Below are 19,639 nucleotides of genomic sequence, written 5' to 3' on the forward strand. Positions count from 1 at the left end.
ATTTTACTAAGCTTTACATGTAGGAATATCTCATTGATGCTGTGTACTTAAACTAAATTCTCTCCATAAAAAGTGACTTCAACCAATCCAGGGAGTTGATATATATCAACATAATTTATTCCTGGAGGAAACTTTCACAATAGTCTACAAATTTTTTTTAATAACAAAGTGCTCATAATTAAAAGAATTACCTCTGAAAACCAACTGAAGATGCTATGTTACTGTTATGTTACTTAAAATTAAAGTGAGTGGGTATTCTGACTCACCAACAAATCCCATCAAGATGGTCTATTAATGATTCTGATCCCCAAAGAACCACCTAAACAATGAACACCATTTTGCAAAGTGCTCGTGATCACGTCACCATTACCTTAATGGCTACTACTTATTGAGTATTTATAACATGCCAGGTGCCTTGCTCAACACTTTAAGTGCATTGTCCAACTTATTCCTTATAAACTCAGAAGGTTGATGGTACCCTAGTTTCACTGATTCTGACACATACACATAAATTGGGATAAATTTACAATCAATGTGACTAAAAAGCATTGAATCATAGTTTAATTGCAATATTTATTTTTTTTAGTGGCACATAAAGTAACTGAGGGTGTTATGGCAATTTAGGCTCAATGAAATATGAATATTTTACAGAAACTGAAATTCACAGAAAGGAAAGAAGTTGCTCATGGAAACTCATGTAGTAAAGCTAGAATTAAAACTGATAAAATACTGCCTCCCAACACACTGAAAAAGCATATCATTCACCCCTGCCTAACCTAGGTTAGGAATTATTATATGTTAAGATACTATACAGATCTTCATGGAGACAGGAATAGCAACATGAAGGAAAAGTGAGAAAAGATGAGATAATTAATGATAGTGAGGTGCTAACTTTTTATTTAAGTTTGCTCTCTGACATTTTATATTTGCACTCTGGTCACTTTTGCCCTATTTGGCAAACACAAAAATAGGAGGAGAAAAACAATCTCAAACAATACGTGTACTGTCTGCCGATAAGTCACCTACATTTTAGAGTTTATGGAACCATCCCCATTCACCTCTGCATCATTCTACCTCCATTCCTGGGCAGCCACGGCCAGCTCTATAACTTTTATTCCCATTTTATTTTCATTATTGATTTCAGGTATGCCCATTATCTTGCACAAAGGGAAGAAGACAGCAAAGATCCTACCCTTGGAGGGAAGACAGGGGAGGTGTCATGGTATATTACACTCTGCCTACAGGGGAAGTTTTAGGTTCAGAAGTATGCCCTTTAGGAAGTGAAAAGAATGGTGCTAAAATGAAAAGAACCGATCGTCTCTACAGTCAATAGTCAGAACCTGGAAAGTTTGCAAGAATGAAAATGAGAAGACTCATAAGCAAAGATAAGCGTTAGATTTTGGAGCCCAAGGGAACTATAATAAATAGAAATGATTTCCTGGAATCTCATTTAACAAATAATTCTTCATTATTGTTATCAGTGCTTAATAGATTTCTACTTCTGATGTATTCTTCTCATTTTTTAATTGTATGAAAAATTATATGACAATAGATATATTTAAAATATATGTAAATTATGAGGCACAATAATAAAATGAATACCTGTGAACAACATTCTACTTAAAAGCTAGAATAGTACCAATACCTTTGCATTTACCTGTGTGCTTATTTCCTATCTCCCATTCTTATCCTTCTCCCAAGATGTGAGTACTATCTTGAATTTTAAAAAAATATTTATTCATTTATTTTTTGTGTGGTATGCGGGTCTCTCACTGTTGTGGCCTCTCCCGTTGCAGAGCACAGGCTCCAGCCGCGCAGGCTCAGCGGCCATGGCTCACGGGCCCAGCCGCTCCGCGGCATGTGGGATCTTCCCCGACCGGGGCACAAACCCGTGTCCCCTGCATCAGCAGGCGGACTCTCTACCACTGCGCCACCAGGGAAGCCCTTATTTATTTATTTGGCTGCCTCGGGTCTTAGTTGCAGGACGTGGGATCTTCGTTGCCCTGTGTGGGATATTATGTTGCAGCATGCAGGATCTTTAGTTGTGGCATGCGGGATCTAGTTCCCTGACCAGGGATTGAACCCGGGTCCCCTGCATTGGGAGCGCAGAGTCTTAACCACTGGACCACCAGGGAAGTCCCACTATCTTGAATTTTAAGTTTATAATTTTCTTGCTTTCATTACTATAAAAAATTTCATACATACAGAAAAGCTGAAACATCTTATAGTGAACATGTGTATCCACCATCTGGATTCTACCAGTAACATTTTTAATATTTGCATTATCACTTCTCTATTCATCTTTCTGCCTCACTGATCAATCCATCTTATTCTTCTGTTGCATTTCAAAGTAGTTTACAGTGTACTTGCCCTTAAGTGCATGTAATTAGAATTCGGTATTACAGTTCTTTTTTTTCTTTTAAGGTAAAATGTATATACAATGAAATAAATGCACAAATCTTAAGTGCACCATTCAATGAGTTTTGACAAATGTATGTATCTGTGTAACTCAAACTTTTACCAAGAAATGCAACATTTCTATCAGCTCAGAAATTTCTCTCATTTAATACCTGGCACCACCCACAACCTAGAGGCAGCCACTGTTCTTACTTTTCTTCCACCACAATTTTTTTCCATCAAAAATTAGTATATAGCATATGACTCCATTTAAATGGTTTCCCTGTTCACATAAATAGAATCATATAGTATGTAGTCTTTTGTGTGTGGCTTCTTTCACTCAGCATAATGTTTCTGAGATTCACCTATGTTGTTGTATGTAAAAGGAGTTCATTCCTTTTTATTCCTGAGGATTCCATTGTATGAATATACCACAGTTTGTTTATTCATCTCCTATTGATATATATACCCAGGATGTTTGAGTTTTTGTCTATTATGAATAACACTTTTACATGAGCATTCTTTGCTGTTTTTTTGGTGGACATGTGCTTTTGGTTTTTTTTAGGTCATGGAACACATGCATGTGTAATTTTAGAGAAAATTACCAGGGCTTCCAAAGTGCTTATACCACTTTACATGCTTATCAACAATGTGTGAGAGTTGTAATTGAAGTCTAATTGGAAATTTTTTTCTCCTATAGTTACTGTTTTCTATGTCTTCAGAAACCTTTGCCTACCCTTTAGTCACAAAGATACTCTATAATATTTTCTTATTAAAACCTTTATGGTTTTATGTATAATGTCTATGATCTATCCTGAATAAATATTTGTATGTGGTGTGAGATGGGGTGGAGGCTCTTTGTTTTTCCCCATATCGATTTCGAGTTTTCAAGCACATTTATTGAAAAGACTTTCCTTTCTCCATTTGATAACTTGGCTCCTTGTAAAAAATCAAATGACAGTGTAAGTGAGGTCTACTTCTGGGTTCTTTATTCTGTTCCATTAATCTATTTGTCATTCTTTATGCCAGTACTATATCTTTATTACTATAGCTCATAGTAAGTTTTGAAGGAAATATAAATCCTTTAACTTGATTCTTATTTTTCAGGATACCTTTATCTTCTAGTAAGACATTTTATCTTGAAATCCACTTTATCTAATATTAACATAGCTATTCCAGACTTATGCTCACTGATTGCAAGGTATATTTTTCAATCTCTTTATAACTTAAAGAATGTCTTTTATAGACAGAATGTAGTTGGATCTTGCTTTATTTTACCTATTGTGACAATCTTTGCCTTTTAATTGTAGTGGTTAGTCCATTAACATTTAATGTAATTACTGATATAGTTAGTAACATGGTAGAACCAAATCCATTTATTTTCTGTTTGTCCCCTATACCTTTATACCTCTGTTTCTCCTTTTTTCTGCCTTATTTTGTATTATTTGAATATTTTTTAGAATTTCATTTTAATTTACATATTGGTTCTTTGCATTATTTTTTATTCCACTATTAAAAAAATTACATGATGTCTATATTGTTAAACAATATATTATTTAGTTTTGATTGTTTGGGGGCTTTAAAAATTGTATTACACTTATGCAGTCTTCCCAATAGGTTTATTATTTTTTTTCACACGTACACACTGTATTTTATTTTTACACCAATATGTTTTTTAAAAACTAAATATTATGCTAATAAGATTCATCCACTTATTACCTATAGCTACAGTTCATTCATTTTTTTTGCTGGGGTAAAAGACTGCATTATAGGAATATATCAAAGTTTACCCATTCGACTCAGATAGATTGGACTGTTCCTGTTTTTGGTGACATCAACCATGCTGCTATAACTTCCTTGAAATGTCTTTTGGTCTACATGCACAAGGGTGTCAATGGGATATAGGTACACCTAAGGTACCTAGGAGTAGAAATGCAGAGTCACAGAATAACTAAAGGTACAAGTTTACCAGGTAGTGCCAAATTATTTCCTAAAGTAGTTGTGCCAATCTATACTCTCACCAGGAAGGAGTGAGAGTTTCAGTTGTGCTAAATCCTAGCCAACACTTAAAATCATCAGATGTTTTCTTTTTCTTTTTTGCCAATCTAGTGTTATATGTATCTCACCATGGTCTTAATTTGCTGTGCCTTGACTACTACTAATGTTGAGTATCCTTTTAGATGTTTATGGGCTATAACTAACTTAATATCCTTTCCCTCATACATAAAATGAGCTGACCAAAAAGAGATAATTCAAATTATTTTCAGCTTTTTTGGTAGATTTTTCTACCTATGAGAATTGTGATGAGAAATAAAAGGCAAAAATACCCTTGATGTTTCCTTAGAGGCCACAAACAGCTAAAACCAGTTACATCTATAGAGGTAAACTAACATCTATTTAACACTACTATGGGCCAGGTACTTTATATATTATTTTATTTAATGTGCACCACAACCCTATGCAGCTTGCTAAAGGTCACAATGCCAATAAATGCCACGTGGAGTCATGATTTGAACTCAGGTCTACATTTCTGCTATAACCAGCTGCCTCTTAACTAAGAATCTGCATTTGGTACCTATACCCCGGGACAGTGGTTAGGAAGGGAACTGCAGAAAAAAGCATAACTTTTCTCATGGTTTATAATAAAGTAATATCCTTTGTCACCTTTCTTCTATGACTTCTACACTTTAAAATAGTGCCAAAAGAGTGGAAATTCCTTTGGCCCACAAAAAAAGCAAGTCAGAGAAGTGTTTCTAACACAAGATCCCCAAATGACTTTTTAATTTCTTTCTTAGATTAATATTACAATAGTCAGGCCAATGAATGATTTGCTTCCCTTTCATCTTACTTGGAAAAAGAGACAGAAAACAAAAATAAAAACAAAAACAAAAATTCAGTATGTCAAGGCATTATAGGCCTAAGGTAAAGTGGATTTTCTTTTAATGAAGAGTGTTGATTATGCTTATTTCAATGGAATTCACTGCCAAAAATGCAAAGATACAACATTGTTTATTCAGCAAGATTAATTACCAGATAATACAGTTATCTTGAATAGTGGCATTTAAATGGTAGCTAAAGGGAGAATGCTTACCATTCTATTGTAACAAGTGCATACACCAGACCATATATAACCACCTACCTTGTCAAGTAACTTCACATATTGTTAGTTAAAAAAAAAAAAGAAAAGAAAAAAGAAATGCCAGTAGTCAACATGCTCAGAACATTAGAAATCACAAGGAGAAAAGTGTAGAGATAAACATTAGTTTCTTCTTAGTAAATAGAATAATTTCTGATGTATAAGGAGAACTAATTAATTAAATGATTAAATATATGTTTGTTGACTTTTTTTAATATTCCAGAGTCCTATTGTTAAGTAGTTTTTAAAGAATATAATTTCTCCTTGATGTTCTTAAGAAAAATTTGACCTATAAACAATATGGTGTGAGATTCTGAATGTGCATTTAATTTTAGGATATTCAGAAAACACTACTCAAAAAGACACATGCACCCCAATGTTCATAGCAGCATTATTTACAATAGCCAAGATATGGAAGCAACCTAAGTGTCCATCAACAGATGAATGGATAAAGAAGATGTGGCGCATATATATATATATATATATATATATATAAAATAGAATATTACTCAGCCATAAAAAATAATGAAATTCTGCCATTTGCAACAACATGGATGAACCTAGAGGGTATTATGCTCAGTGAAATAAGTTAGAGAAAGACAAATATTCTGTTATCACTTATATGTGGAATCTAAAAAATAAAATAAACAAATGTTTGTAACAGAACAGAAACACACTCATAGATATAGAGAACAAACTGGTGGTTACCAGTGGAAGTGGGGGAAGCGGGTGGGTAAGATAGGTGTATGGGATTGAGAGATACAAACTACTATGCATAATAAGTAAAAAGGATATATTATACAGCACAGGGAAATATAGCCATTATTTTGTAATAACTTTAAATGAAGTATAATCTATAAAAATATTGACTCACTATGTGGTACACCTGAAACTAGTATAATATTGTAAATCAACTATACTTCAATTAAACAATAAAATACATAATTTTAGGGTACTCAGGAACCATTAAGTATGAATTGAAAAATTAATGTATTCTTATTAATCTACTTAATACCTGAGCATAAAAGTAGGTAACTAAGTAAAAGATGTTTGGAAAAAACGTAAGCACCCAAGTCATATTTGCTGAGAAGTAGGCTGGAAGTGCTGCCAGCCTTGAAAAACACCTGGCTAGGTAGGTGTTAAGCAATAATTTCCCAAGCTTTATTGTTGCAAGATTCTTTACACTCTCCATACACTCCAATCCAAGTGGACTCATTCATCAGTTTTCAAAAGCAACTATTAACTTCCTTTGTCTGTGCTGTTTCATCATCCTGGAAGGCCCCTCTCCCCTCTCCTATATCCTTCCCTAGCATTCAAAGCTGGTTTCAAAAGCCAGTAGTTCACGGTATTTCTTCTATCACTTTACTGATAGGCTGTCTGCCTCCCTCCAAACCTGACCGTCACTGTGCATGTTTCCTGTGGCACTACCGAGATCTGTTTCTGGGTTACCACTGGGTTCTTGTTTTATGTTCCATTATCAGACTGTAATCTGCCTTATTTTCCCTTTGCATCTCACTCTGCGTTTAGCACAATGCCCTAGGTGCAGATGGAACTCAATAAAGAGTTGAATGAATGCGTGATTAGAGCGGTGAACAAAAACCATGTGAACACTTGGAGCTAATTGGCTGTGCATTCTCAGCTAGTGAGGACTATGCCAGTTATGTTTTCTCCTTAGCCGGTTAAAAGAATAGTTTTTGTTGCTCAGGAGTTAGCCCGTGATGAAGATCTGGAAGTAATACCTTAGGTTTTCCCTTTGGCTAAACAGACAGAATCATTCACTTGCTCTCATTTATGTATTCATTCACTCATTCAACACTAACTGACTACCTATTATGTGTTAGGTACTAGGCACCAGGAATTAAAATTAAGCAAAACTGCCCTTATCCTTGGATAGCTCACATTGTATTAGTGGAGACAGTTCCATAAGCCAAAAAATTATAATGATATGTCATTTGGCTTACAGCAGAGGATATTCAAAATGCTATAGAAACAACAGAGAAGGAAATGACTAACTGTGGGGCTTGGATATGCTTCATAGAAGTTAATTTTCAGGCTGGGCTTGAATTAGTGGGTTTGTGTTGGATGGAAAATAGGAGAAAAGAGTATTTCAGGCAGAAGCGTTGGCAAAAGGAACAGAAAGAGGAGTAAGAGTCTGGACATTTAGGGAATGGTGAGCAGCTGTGAATTGCTGGAGCAAAGGTACGGGTATTGGGGGTTAAGGCTACCAAGTAATATTGATGTTATGAGTCCATAAAGGTAGGAATATTAAGATAACAGTCCTATGATCACAAAAAGTGGTTGTGGATTATCCATTAACTGGACTTCAGATTATCCATCAGTCACTTCTGCCCCTGGGAGAAAATTAATACTGGGAGGTGTCTGTCAGACAGGATAAAGTAATCTGGTAGTCTTCCTAAGAATGGACATGAGCTTCGAAATCAGAAAAGCCCTGCTTCTGGCTTTTGGAAGAAGCAAACGTGAAGAACACAGGCTTGAGGAGGAAGTAAAGGCACCATTTTGCCACTTGGTTACTGGTAAGAGAAGGCTTAGATTCTCTCCTAGAAACAAGAGACAAAGAAGATGGGGATGGAACCAGCAGTTTGGGTTATCCATTGCTTAATAACAAACTACTAATTTATTATATTTCATGATTTCATGGGTCAGAAATTCAAGCAGTACTTAGCTAGGCAATTCTTCTGCTCCACATGGCATTGCTAAAGGTCAGTCAGTGCTACTCAGGTGGTATTTATCTAGAAGATGGACCAGTAGTCAGGGTCCAGGCAGCTTTACTCACATGTCTGACATCTTAGCCTGGAAAACTGGAAAGCGGGGCTCAAGTGGAAAGTCAACTAGAACATCTATGGATTGGGCCTTCTCAAAGTCCACTGTGGCCTCAGGGTTGGTCTTTTTGCATGGAGGCTTAGAACTCCAAAAGGCTAGGTCAGAGCTGGCACAGTGTCACTTCTGCCATGCTCTGTTGGTGTATTAAAGAAGTCTAGCCCAGGTTCAAGGGGAGGGGAATTAGACACTATCTCTCAGTGGGAGAAATAGCAAAGAATCTGCAGCCATCTTTAATCAACTCTACCAATTCTGGTGGCCAGCTAGTAAGTATGTAGGCAAGATGAACAGGACAGGAAAAAGGCCGTTAAAGATACTTAATGAAGTAGAACTTCTAAAGACTAGGGCCATAGAGATATCCAGGAGAGTAAAGAATAAAGAAGATGATTCTTATGTCAGTACAAGATGCACTGAAGGCCATAGGGATACTTTTATAGGCTGGTGTCTATAACGAAGTGTCCTCCCATTTGGAAGGCTGAAGATCAGAAAGGACCTGCAAGTGTGGTCACACACACACTCTACTGTCCAGGACCAGAATGAATAACCTGGGCACTCACATCTGAGAAGCTGGTCTGTAAGAAGGTCAGACACCATCAAATCAGCAGTCCCAATATAATTTGACTTTGTTTTAAAGTCTAGCTTAAATTAAGGTGTATAGTACTTGCTGGTATTAGGAACCAAAACAGAGAGTCAATCTAGTCATATTTTAGAGAGATGTAACATGCATTAAAGTAAAATATGGAAGCCAGAATACAGTGCAATACTTATTACCGACATCAAAGCCACACCATGCTCTCATGACAGGGTTTAAGAAGCCCTAAATAAACTTTCTTGCCCATGATTTCAAGCAATAGAAAACTTCTGTAAGACACCTACTATTTCTCAAGTGTTTCCTTTGAATTCCTTTCAAATACAAATACGTATGAAACACAGTTGGAATGGTTAATGAGGTGCTTCCTCAGTGATGAGAAAACCAGCTTGATTAGAATGTGACTTCAATAACTCTGTTTCTGAAGAACACCAAGTCTTTGGTCAACAGCTAGTTTAAGACGTATCACAGTCCAGTCACTGCCCACTAGAAAACCCGAGCTCTGGGTGTAGAGCTGTTATTGGATGGCTTTTGTTTACAATCCTTATTCCACTTAAACATTTTATTTAATATATGTGACTTAACCCACCCACTTGCCATAATTAGAGAGTTGCTAGACTGTCTTTTCTACCACAGAGATCCAACTCCTTGAGGCTACTTGGTTTTAAAAAGCAACTAGTCTGAATCTGTCCCATCTGACAAGCATGCAATATGGAAACTTCATAGGTCACTGGTTCTTAACTCTGGCTCCATTCAAAACCTTTTTAATAACAAAAATCTCCAGGCCTTATGCCTACAGGCTTTTATTCTTTAGCTCTGAGGTGAAACCAGTGGTGTGCTAGGCCAATTGCTAGATTTTTAGGGATCTTATGAGACTCACATTGGTAGCCTGAAATTGGCCATGCTAGGAGTATTTACTAGGGAAGTCAGCAAATGCTACAAAGCAGCCCTTACCCAGAAAACAGGTTTTTGAATATTTACCAGCACACCATGAGGTGTGGGGCCCAAAGATCTGCACATTTTAAAAGCTCCTGATAACTGACAAGCAGTTAAGATTGAAAACATTTGTCTTTAAGGTCTGGAAAAACATCAAAAAGCTCAGAGTACACAGAGCTACTACTCCTCCAGATAACTGTGCTAGGTGCCAGGGAGATCAGTGACGATGGGAACTCAGCTCTCCAGAAAGATCTTACGTCTCCCTTCCTAGATAGTAAGCTCTGTAAAAGTAGGACTATGTTTGCATAGTGGCAGTCATACAGAAGATGCTCCGTAGATATTAGATTAATTAATAAGTATTGCCCAAGGTATGGTAACCAGTAAGTGGCAAAATTAGGAATACACCTTAGGTTAACTCACTATATCATGTGCCTCATCTCCATTCAATTATTGGTCATATCCTTGGTTTGTCAATCCAAAATGAGTGTTTAAACATGGAGTAGAGAGCAAGCAGCATCCATCATAAGATAATAAGACTCTGCCTGTGTGCCACTCCATAATTTAAAGTCTTTTCATGACTACTACCTCATTTGAGCCAACCTAGGATAAATGCAGCACAGGTATGATTAATACTTATTTTTCAGCTGAAGAAACTGCCTCATGAAAGTGAGATAATTTGCTCAAAGTAACCTAAGAGTAAGGAGCGGTCAGGATTCTGTCTGGGAAGGGCGAATATACCTTCTACTGGAACAAACTGCTCCTCTTGCTTAAAGGAATACTCCAGGTACACCAAGAGGGGACTAAGACCTTGTCTTTATCTCCCTGTCCAGATTCTGTTTCCTTCTATTAAAGTGAAATTCCACATCCCACTCTCTGAAGACCTCACACTTGGTCCATTTCCTTCATTGTAGCCTGAGGCCTCAATACGGACATATGGTCTTATGTTCAGCCAGGACATGGTGGTACAACTGTACTAATTGTTTACACACTGAAATACCGAATGGTAAAGAGTGGTTGCCTAGAGCCCCTCTGAATGCTTCACGATCCAGCAACAATCAGGTTAATGCCTGGTAGAGTAGAGGACCTCCAGGTCTTACTCCTGCCTATTCTGATTGGTTGATAGCTGTGCCATATTGCTAAATATTCTGAATATCACCTCTACCCATGGCAACATCTTTACTGTTCTCTAACCTTTGGTTTAAAGTTCTTGACTCTGATCTTAGCTTCACCTTGGAGATAGTGCCTCTATAATCTGTTCTCTTGTTTGTGTGTCCTGCTAGCTACACCCCACTTGCTTAGCTTGGCTTCTGGTTTCATTACTGGTCCTCTGCTATACATGATTAGCATTCCTCCACAAAGAATTTAAACTATAAAAAGCATTGATAACACCTGGGGGAGGCTAAGTAAAATCAACGTATGAAGAGTCTTTTAATATTAAATCTTTGAATTGTTTATGGATATAAAGAATTAGACTATGATCAACCAAAGTTTAAGTTGAAACATTATTCAGAAAGAAGGTCAAAGAACACATGCAGAAGGGTAATGAAGCAACACTGATTACTTACCAAATATTACTAAACTAACAGCATGATTATTTTCAAATTTCCAGTCATTTTCAAACTAAGGAGTTGATAAATACCGTCACTGGTTCTGACCAAAAAGAAAATAGAATATTTAAAACAGATGTACTGCTGTCAGTTTTGATTAGGGGGAAATGCATTGTTATTTTGTTAATATTTATATTTAAATCTAGACAATTAGCTTTTCAGCCATCAACAGGGGAAAAGATAAAGGCAGGATGCTCAATATCTTTGAATGGCAAATAAATAATCAACATATTCATTTAGAGCTGCTAGAGTCCACCAGAAACACAAAGAAATACAAGATAGTACTATGCTCAAGGAGCTTATCTGCCTGAAGAGATAAGGCTGTTATATTTGAAAAGTTGATCCAACAAATACAGTGTAAATTTATGGCACAGGAAGTATATTGCATAGGAGTTCAGAAGTGAGAACACTGTGGGTACAGTGTTCACAGGAACAAGAGAGCTTTGAATCCAGTCTTGAAGGAAGAGGAAGATCTGAAGAGACACAGAGGCTCACAGAGCATTTGAGACATGAACAAAAAGGAAAGGACAGTGGGAATATGTCTGACACACTGGGGTGGTGGTGAACTGACCAGTTGAGTTGAAACCCAGGGCTTGCCTCGAGGTAAGCTGCAAAGATAAGTTGCAGAAGGCAGGGGTCTAGACCTGATCCTAGGGGGAAGCCAGGGAGGGGATTTATCAGCATCTTAGAAAGTAGAATAAAATTATAAATATGTTGCTTTGCTGGTAATAAAAAATTCTTTAAGAAAACAGAGGCTAAAATTGGAAAGCCAATTTTTCCAATTTTTCTCAATTGGAAAGCCAATTGAGAAAACTTAGGTATTTTTCCTAAAGCCGGGAGACACTGGTTAATTTAACCACATATTTCCACTAGAGGGCAGACAATTCAAAGGTTACACTGTGATGGAACTGGAGAAACAGTGCATCCACAGAAAACTAACACTTAAGAGTAAACACCATACATTGTTGCTTAAAGACCATTTTCAGTGCCTTCAACCCTGGAAAGAGCCTTTAGCTAGCAGATAAATCTTTCACAGGTTAGCTTTATGTGGTAAAAAATGTGTCTTAATTGCAAAATGGACTGGTGGAAAAGTTATACTTTGGAAATCTGGCTTGGCTGACAGACACATGTGCTTATACATGACAAGCATACCTTGGAATGCCAACAGTAGCACTCATCACTCGCTAATTTACCTCAATCTTCCCCACCCATCTCAGGCACATCCTAACCACCACTCAAGACACAGCCTAACAATGTGTATACCACCTGGACCATGATTTCAATCTGGGTTCTCCTTTTGGTCAACTGGGGAGATGCTTGGTCCTAAGGGCTCATAACTCTTTAAAGTCAGAGTAAGGTGTGGCCACCAGACAGAAGTTCTTCTATGTGCATTTGTCTTAGTAGGCTGAGGAGCTGTCATATAGGGGTATTGGCGGGAGTCCCTCAGGTCTCACTAACTGGGACACAGCATCAATATTAACATCTAAATAAAAGGACTGAGAATTCTATCACACATTTAGATGCTAAAATAGATCTGCAAAGTACTATAAACACTTTTTTTGTTTTTCTCCCTTACAAAATGTCTCTCATTAAAGGTGCAAGGGCAATTTTCGATTTAGTAGGTTGGCTTTCTGCCATCAGCTGGAAGTGGTTTTGACCAATGCTGACCAGTGCTCATATCACAAGAATTTTCTTTTCCCCTGGAAAATGACAACATTTAGTTTCAGATATCAGGTACTTCAACTGCAGGTGAATTTTGCTATTCTAAAATTCTTACAGTATTTCCAACAAGCTAGGCCATCTTATCTCTTAGACTTTGCCATATTCTTCTCTCTGCCTGGTACACTTCATTCCCGTCTTTGCTTGCCTACTTCTTCTCATCCTTCAGATTGTAGCTTAGGTGTCCCCTTCTCCAGAGGCTTTCCCTGATGCCTCTAGACTGAGGCATATTCTGAGAGTATCAATTTTTTTTTTTGCGGTACGCGGGCCTCTCACTGCTGTGGCCTCTCCCGTTGCGGAGCACAGGCTCCAGACGCGCAGGCTCAGTGGCCATGGCTCACGGGCCCAGCCGCTCCGCAGCATGTGGGATCTGCCCGGACCAGGGCACGAACCCGTGTCCCCTGCATCGGCAGGCGGACTCTCAACCACTGTGCCACCAGGGAAGCCCCCGAGAGTATCAATTTTACTTGATGCGAAGTAATATTTTTATAGTAACAGAGATACAGATACATACAAATGTGCATGAAATTTAAAGTAAATCATAAGAAATCAAATACATTTCAGCCTTGTAATAAGCTCCTTTAAACTTTATATATCCACACTGCCAGGGGTTCCACATTCACACTGTTCTGCTGTTAGAGCAATTTCTGGTGGAAAGGTTTGAGGAGCACTGCAGAGGACTGCTGTATGTAACTTTGAAGTTAAGCTTGTGCCTAATATTGAAAAATTAAGATAGAAGTTAAATTGGGGGGGGGGTATGGTAGTTAATAAATACGAAGAGAAGATCGGGTGCTTATGACTCCTTGGTCTAACCCTTAAGACTACAGGCATGTCATTAACTTTATTTGCCTTCCATAAACAAAAGACAAAAAAACAAAAGTTCAGAAAAAGCTGATTCAGCACTTAAACAAACAAACAAACAAACCCAACGCCTCCAAACTTACTTGAAGTGAAACATAGGTATTGAAATGAAGGAAAAAATATGAAGTTATAAATCAGAGTACGATCGAATTCCTAATATAGGTTAGGTCTAGCTAGTGATCCTTGTTAACACACTGAACATCATAAAGAAACCAATTATTAGGTCTTCCACAGTTAAAACACTCCTTGCTTTTCTTTATTAATGGAAATAAATGACAGAGAAAAAAGTAATTGGCAACTTAATGCAGGAAGTTTTTCTTTTTTTTTTTTTGGTACGCGGGCCTCTCACTCCTGTGGCCTCTCCCGTTGCGGAGCACAGGCTCCAGACGCACAGGCTCAGCGGCCATGGCTCACGGGCCCAGCCGCTCCGCGGCATGTGGGATCTTCTCAGACCGGGGCACGAACCCACGGCCCCTGCATCAGCAGGCAGACTCTCAACCACTGTGCCACCAGGGAAGCCCGCAGGAAGATTTTAATTACACTCACAGTCACCATTAACCTTGACAACCCACCAACTAATGTGTAACAAGACAGCACCTCCCCCACTAATATTAGTCTAACTAAAACTTCTTGAATACCTTCATGAGAAAGCTAAAATCTTATGAGAAGCATGCAATCGTCTGAATTTCCCTCCAACGGTTGAAAATCAGCATCATGTGTTGTCAATATATAGATTAACCCACCTCAGAAGCTTCTCAGTTACTCCTTCTTTTAAGTATCTATTATTTTTCTTTAACTACGTCCACATGTCTCGTTTTCTCCTGTAACCTCACTTTTACTTCCCTAAGGCTCCTTCCTATCTACTATTCCCTTCCATTTTGCACAAACCTCAAGTTCTCTCGTTGGTCTTCTTTTTACTTTTATATCTTGAGATAACTTAAGAAAATATTTATGCTCTAAACTTTGGGAAAATACTGATGCATTTCCCCCTGCCACCCTCTCACCAATTAACAGTCTAAGACAGAAGCAACTGTTATAACCAACTTTTCAATGCAATACTTTCTTCTGCCATCCTCAGGGAGATCAGAATACAACTCACCAGTGATGCTTAAGGTCATTAGAATCTGACAAGTAACTACAGGAAGCCTATAATGATATAGTCAGACTATTTTGCTAATTATCCTATGTTATCTATTAGTAATGTACTCTTTGATCTAGATTTTCTCCCCCAAACTGAATAGAACAAGGGATGGGAGAAAAAAAGGTAAACATAAAAGGCAAGATGAGTATACAGTAACTGACAGGAAGCCCCCTCCCCTATTTATAGATTCTAACATAAATAAGCTTAACTATGAAAGCATCTATCCTCATTTTCATTGGTTAAATATTTCTTCTCGAGAAACTAGTACAGACCCGATAGGAAGTTGGCTGAATGTGTAAATTCAAAGAACCAATAAAAGGCACCAATAATTCCATAAAAATGCAATTCCTGTAAGCAAAGGTTAAGTATAAAAAGGCATTCCACAGACAATATCCTGGCCAGTAAATACCTCTGAGCAAATACCAGGAAATATTTATTACTTGCCTAATTTCCTAGAACCATAACTTTCCTGATAAACAATGTCTTGAACACCCCATGAAAAGAATAACCAAGGCTACTAAGTGTTGGAAAAATGAAACATTACACACTGCTATTTCATATAACTTGAACAGAGTCAACTGAAACTACAGAATAAAATAGTAGCTATAAAGTGTGCTGTAGATTAAAAAAAAAAAAAACCTCTCAACCTAATGAAGTGAATTGAGATGGCAAAATGCTTTCATGTCATGTTTTCACTTTGATAAACGAAGCAATCAAACAATCACATAAGCGTAACTAAAACTGCAACTACCAATAGCTGGGAGATAAAATAGTACCACTGGTATTTACCACACATACACACTGACAGCATGCCCCAGGTCCCAGAAATTATGCTGTCTGCAGTAAAAATCCTAACTCCCTTCTAGAAGTTATTCCTCAAAGCTTCCTTTCATTCCTCATCACTGGTTTACTGAATAAAACAAATTTAAATAAAACATTTCTACTGATTTTCTGATATAAGGCTGCCCTGGAGACTACCTCAACCAGAGGCCATTAATGTAGACTTTAGATTTCAAATTATAAGGAAGCCTATTGGAAAACTAGTAAATAAACAAATAAATAAATAAAAATAAAAATTAAAAAAGGTTTTAATTCTTATGAAATTCAGTTTAGATTAAACTCAGCCCCTTGCCACCTCTCTTTTCCCAGGGGTCCTTGGATTGTGCAGCAATTTTTGCCTTTGTTACTTAGGGGAACCATCAACCATGAGAACTCTGGCACTTTCATTTTTCTTCTGTACCACCTACAAGCATCTGAAAGAGTCCATTCAGAATTCCAAACCATTTCAAATTATTCTTAGCACCATGTCCCACGGAAATGCCTCAGTCAAAAACATATTACGCTTTGACTCCCTTTCATCAAAGACTTGGTTCCTGCTTCTTAGGAGGAAAAATCACGAAAAATCCTGAAGTCTCTGATCTTCCTCAACTGGGTATGAGCTCTCCTTTCCTAAAAGTCCTGTTCTTTCTTCTCGTATTTCTCTTCTTCCTTGAATTATAATTACATGTAATCACATCTTATCCTGATTAAGAGTAAAGCACCTCATAGATACTCTATAAATATTTATTGGATGAGTGAGTCATTGGAACAAATAAATTATAAAAAAAATGTTTCTAGGTAAGGAAAGGAAAAATGAGTAAACTGGACTTCAAAATAATGAAAAACCATGGAGGGGGAAAATTGTGATCCACTATATAGAAAAAAAGAATTGGAAAAACAAAAACTAACCAGTCAACCAAGCCAATAATAACCAAAAGGATATCTAAATGTGTTATACCTAATAAGCCTTGGAATTCATGATGATAAGAGACTGGAAACAAGAGCTAAATAATAACCTGGGTCAAATTTGTAGCTAAGGGCAAAGGCCACACTTAATATAATCACAGAACCAGAATCACCGAGGCCCTCTTAAAAAACGCTGCTACCTCCCTGTATACTAGCCTAATCGTTCAGCATCTCCAGTGATATGTGACCTACCAGCTCAGTCACCTGAGACTGGCAGCTAGTTAACATAAAGTGCTGCACTTCCTCAATCTCATTAAATTCAGCAAATTTTAAGTGGTGTATATTTCTAGATATGAAAAGCTTTTGTTAAAATGATGTCATATAATCATTGAAGAAAAACTTCATATGAGCCAGGTACTCTTACTTTCCTCTTTACTGATCCTGGTTTCTTCCAATCCTCATTCCCATAAAAGCACATTTTAATGTACAATGTATAGCTCTTGGCTTTGCAAAAACCAACCTGGCTCTAATTCTGCCTGACGATCACAGTGGGATCTAGGTTGGCCATACTTACCACTAATAAAATGGGCTAATCTTGAATAGCTAATCACATTTGCAAAGTGACTGCAATCATATTGTGCTGTTATGTTGGTATTAATGGTGAGCTGAAATTTCTGCTTACAGAATCAAAAGAGTTTGGGACATGAGTAAGCTTGATCTTTTTCTCTCAAAGGACTATTTTTATCAGGCTTCCTCTGAAACTTTTAAAAAGTGCCATAGAATCATTGTGAAAAAATTAAATACTTTAGTTCTACTCCACTGAAAACTAAAATGAAAAATATTTTCTATACAGATGAAATGCAGATTATAATTAATAAAATCTATGCAGTATAAAAAAATAAGCTGACTTGTTGGGAAGGTGAAGTTGCTTTAATCAAACATACAGGTCTTTAAGACATTTCGTGGGATATATTAAAATAAGCAACAGTTTCATATTTTAAAAAGGGGCATTAGGAATGTTAACTTAATGACATTTTCATTAAAAAATGAAAAGAGGTGCATTTTGAACACATATGATTACAAAATCACAGTAGAGTTTCCAGAGCAGTCTAAGCAGGTACTTTCCTCACTCTACTAAGAATCTGACACCTTGCATTGGGCCAATGACTATATATGCCTTCCTCACATTCCTCAGGCTCTACCACCCCCATACTGGGCTGCCCCTCTGGCTTCCCACAGTGACTCCCTGCTTACCATACACACAGGCTCAAACAACCAGCTCCAGGGCACCTCCCTCATGTTGATGCCCCCTCACCTCGCTTGGGCTCCAATATCCCACCACACTGGGCCTCAGTGCCTACCTGAAGATACCTACCATGCTTAGTCCTATCTAATGGCTTTTGGATTGAATTGTTACGAGAAGGAGAAGAAGGGTGTTTTATCTTTCAGTGCTTCGGTTATAAATACAAATAAAGACAACCACATTTATCTAACACATATTTATTCAACTTCAACTATATACGTACGAGGCACTATAATAGGTCCAGTGGGACTATGTAGCCCTCCAAGAGCTTCTCTTCTCTCTGAGGAACCCACAATATCTCTACTTATTACTCAGGATGTTTTCCAATCTCAAGTAATAAAAAAAAAAAAAATCCATCAAAAAGTGTCTTAAGGGACTTCCCTGGTGGCACAGTGGTTAAGAATCCTCCTGCCAATGGAGGGGACATGGGTTCGAGCTCTGGTCCAGGAAGATCCCACATGCTGTGGAGCAACAATGCCCATGTGCCACAACTACTGAGCCCGCGTGCCACAACTACTGAAGCCTGCACACCTAGAGCCCGTGCTCTGCAACAAGAGAAGCCACCGCAATGAGAAGCCCGTGCACCACAACGAAGAGTAGCCCCTGCTCTCCGCAGCTAGAGAAAGCCCTCACGCAGCAACAAAAGACCCAACGCAGTCAAAAAAAAAAAAAAAAAAAGGCTTAAACAATACAGAAAAGTATCATCTTGATTAATTCAGTAGTTGAACTTTATCAAGAATGAAATTTTCCTTATCTTACTGCTCTGCCATCCTGATTGTTTCAGCACTGCTCTTAGGCTAATATGGTCCCAAGATTACTGCCACATTCAAGGTCCATCACATATATACCCAACATCCGTCAGCTGAAGAAAACAGCTCTTCCCCTGTGTCTCTTAAGTACAAGGAAAACTGTCCCAATAGTTTCCTCCTCAACCTCCCCCCACATCTTCTCTCATCTGAACTGGATACATGCTCATTCTTAAGCCAACCTCCAGCAGGGGGATGGTACCCTCTGATTGGCTGTTACGTGAAACAACAAATAACCTTTATTTTTCTATTTAAGCCAGTTTCTGTTACTCTCAACCAAGATTCCTGACAAATATATTATGAACCATATTTTCCCATGTGCACGCACCAACGAGGTAAGAGAAGAAAAAAATTTTATTTCCATTTTATTTATTTGTTTCCAATTTTTTATTTCTACATTACAGGTAGAAAAATTAAAGCACCGACAGGTTAAAATGACAGATCACTATTGTGCTTTGCCCATGAGAATATGTTGCCCCTCATGTAAGCTGGAAAGTCCAGCACAGATATTGAAGATACAATAATTTACACACACAAATATATATATATATATATATATATATATATATATATATATATAT

At 37.6% G+C, this 19,639-nt stretch overlaps 1 non-coding gene across 1 annotated transcript; it reads right to left on the bottom strand.

Annotated features, from left to right (window-relative positions):
* Positions 1 to 2,062: 2,062 nt before the first annotated feature.
* TRNAG-CCC (transfer RNA glycine (anticodon CCC)) lies at positions 2,063 to 2,135 on the bottom strand. The gene has a single exon. It is a non-coding gene; the product is annotated as a tRNA-Gly (tRNA).
* Positions 2,136 to 19,639: the final 17,504 nt, after the last annotated feature.

This window comes from Lipotes vexillifer, unplaced genomic scaffold (genome assembly GCF_000442215.2).
Source record: "Lipotes vexillifer unplaced genomic scaffold, Lipotes_vexillifer_v1.1 scaffold216, whole genome shotgun sequence".
In the NCBI taxonomy this organism is placed as follows: domain Eukaryota; kingdom Metazoa; phylum Chordata; class Mammalia; order Artiodactyla; family Lipotidae; genus Lipotes; species Lipotes vexillifer.